General features: G+C 32.2%; 1 pseudogene; it reads left to right on the top strand.

Moving 5' to 3' along the window:
- The first annotated feature begins 3064 nt into the window (after positions 1-3064).
- LOC122097972 lies at positions 3065-3164 on the top strand (annotated as a pseudogene).
- The last annotated feature ends 226 nt before the right edge of the window (positions 3165-3390 follow it).

Genomic DNA, 3390 nt, shown 5'->3' with positions numbered 1-3390 from the left:
TTGTCAACCAACCCTTTCTCCATGATTTATTTCAGATTTATCACTTCCTTTATTACATGTGTACATTGAGTATTCTAGCTGTACTTGCCCCTTGTTCCATTTTTCATTCATTCTATGTCTTTACTATTATTCCTTTCTGGTTTCAACTTCCTGATATTCATTCTATTAAACTGTCTGTTAATACTTTGAAAGGTTTATATACATTTCATGGAGTTTCAATCCTACATATACTTAAACTGATGTCAGCATATACTTCCATAATTCATTCATCTGTAATTACAATTTGCAAGACTGGAGACGTGAAGCATCTAAACATGATTTTATTCTCATCTTTTTGGAAGATTAATCTTTAGTCAACAAGAAAGTTTAAAAATCGCTTAGAATTTATAGCTAACTACCAGTTTTTATAAATGGCTTTGTGCAATGGTGTGTGATTATTTTATTTTACATAGGATATTTTCTACTACCTATAAGTTTTGGAAAAAGAAGAAAACTAAAATTTACTACTATAGAGGAATATGATAGAAATAGAAGATAGATTTTAGGTTTGTCACATCTCTGATCAGTACCCATATTCAAGACTTAAAGTCATATTTATTACTATGTTAGACAGATAGGGAAAATATATGATAAGGCAACACATGATAAGGCAACTATTAGTGACTTTTTAAAATGTACCTTCTTATGTGATGAAATTTACTTTATTAGCTAATATTTGGGTTTGAATCATTTCTGGAAGGCACCTACTGAACATCGCAAATGGTGGGAGATACTATTTCTACACTTTAATTAATGATTGAACTTATTTTGCATTAGTGCTGGGTAAATAAATCAACTCTATTGTAACTTGATTCCTACACTTGAAAAACTTTTAATGTCACTATCATCTACTTGTCAAGTGTTATTTTGGTGAATATGATTCTAGAAAGTTTATTTGAAAAGGAATATACTTGAAGGAGATTAAATGTAGGTTATCATTGGTTTGAGAATGACAACATTTTTATACTACAGAACCAAGTTTTACTGAAGTACCAGTGTTTTTGAAGCACTAGGGTCTTCTCAATTAGTTTTTTTTAATTATATTTGACATCTAAGTCAAGTTTTCCTAGCCTTGGTAGAACAATTATGGATCTATCATTCCAGGAAATTTTTTGGCCTACTTATGCTGGACTGAAATCTTTCATTCATCATTAGCAGAGAGGTATTAAAAATAATCTTGTGACATTTGTGATTTTGTTTACTAATATGGGCTTGTCATCTGTAAATTGAATGTTTGAACTACAGTACTTTCACTCATATTTTGTGATCTCCTCTTTCATTTGAAGTTGCCTTAAATTTCACAATTGCTTGCTGCTAATTACTGCAAGGAATTGGGGCCCTGAAATATTCTAGGAAATGAAAAATTGAGATGGGTCTTCAATTACTTTCTGTTAGCATTTTGGATGGGCCAAGGTTAGAAGACTTGCCATTGTTATCTGATGATGCAGATAACCTGGGACCTGGTATCCTCGGACCCGTGGGTACTGTAGAAGAATAATAGCTTTTAGGCATAATATGGAGAAAAACACTTTGGGACCAGCGAGTTAATACAATAAACACAGCAGCAGTGTAAAATCTCTTCTAGATTAGAGGAAAACAATACTGTTTTTTTTTTTACTATGTGAATTCAGAAGACCAAGAACACTTAGAAGGTATCACAAGTTTATACCAAAGACATTGCATTGATACTTTTTATATTCAAATATATATTCTAAACCTAATTATTTATGTTCCAATCTATTTATGGGAATAAATTTCAATTTATTTGTCAAATTATAAATTAATTCTAGTAAGATTTACTGTGTGAAATTTAAGATCAGCACATATAAATATAAAATATATAAGTATATATAATATAAGAAATTGTTATGCATTGTTCTGTTGTGGTTAGGGTATCAAAGGCAAATCTGTTTTAAAGTATTATTCCATTATCTCTACCTCAGTTTTTGGTAGAGTTAGACCTAAAGCTTTACCATTTGTAAATGTAAAGCCTGGAGGCAAGAGGAAACACTTTGATTTAAACATTACCAATTTAAGGCCTAATATCGAGGAGAAATATATAGACTTCTCCAGGAGCTATGAAAATATTTGGTGATGGAAAGTCAGTAGTGTAAGTTCCTGCCTGGTTGTATGGTAGACAGGCCAGGATATTAAGTAAACATGCATATGAACAACATTTTCACCTTCTTGGCTTTAACTACTTTTGAAATAATAGGTAAAATAAATATTATATATATATATATATATATATATTGTTGTTTGGGTCCAGTCATGGGGCCTGAAATCTGGGCCTGGGCCCTGTCCCTCAGCTCTTCAGCTCAAGGCTAGTGCTCTACCACTTGAGCCACAGCACCACTTCCGGCTTTTTTCTTTTTCCTTATGTGGTGCTGAGGAATCAAACCCAGGGCTTCAGACATGCAAGGCATGCACTGAGCCAACTTCCCAGCCCAAACAATTATATTTTGATAAAATACCTTCTATTCTGAACAGTTCGGTCTGAAGTGTTCATCTCTCTATGATCCCTTGTAACTAAGATTAGTTTTGTTCCAGTAAGACAATCTATGCTGTCAGTGTAAGATATTCTGGTTGGTCTGTTCCTACATGGAAGAAGGGTAAGGGTCAGGAAGACATTTGTGCCACAGAGACCTCATTTAGGAAATTTTAAGCTGCAGAAGTTTAGAAGTGGATCTTAACCAAGGCTTACTTTGAATCCATTAGCTCCACAAAGATAACTCAGTTGATAAATAAGTACTTGAAAAGCCATCACCTTTGGACTTAGCTGTAAAGGCTTCAAAATATGATCAAATTTAAAATGAAAATGATAAAATAGTTATTGACAAAAAATTGCAAATGTGAGTAATCGACCAAACAATATAATTTTTTTCCACTATAGACAGAAATTTAGAGAAATAAGATCAATAGCATTTTTAGGAACAATAAGGGTTCCTTGTTACAAATAGGCAACCATGAATATGTGCCTGTATAAAGATTGCATCAATAACTACTTAAATTTAGAGGTTACTACATGCTTCAGCAGCAGGTCTACCCAAATTACAACAATACAGAGATTAAAATAGTACTTGCACAAGGATGGTATGAAAATTTGTGAAGTATTCCATATTTTTCATTCTTCAAATGCAAGAAATGAAAAACAGTTGTTAAAAAGTTGATTACAAAAATACAAGTGTAACAATACATGTAATTCATAGAATTAAAGGTTAGTTTGACATCAGTGTATTAAATCTTCACCTTAGAAAGGCCCTTACATAGCATAACCTTTATAAAACTTGAAATTAGATAACATTGTCATTTTATCCCAAAGAAATAAAATTTAAACCAAGCTCATAGGGG

The sequence above is a fragment of the Dipodomys spectabilis genome, unplaced genomic scaffold (genome assembly GCF_019054845.1).
Source record: "Dipodomys spectabilis isolate Male_0828 unplaced genomic scaffold, ASM1905484v1 ptg000445l, whole genome shotgun sequence".
NCBI classification, from domain to species: Eukaryota; Metazoa; Chordata; class Mammalia; order Rodentia; family Heteromyidae; genus Dipodomys; species Dipodomys spectabilis.
Note: the sequence above shows the minus strand (reverse complement) of the source record. Positions and strands in the feature narration are given on the sequence as shown.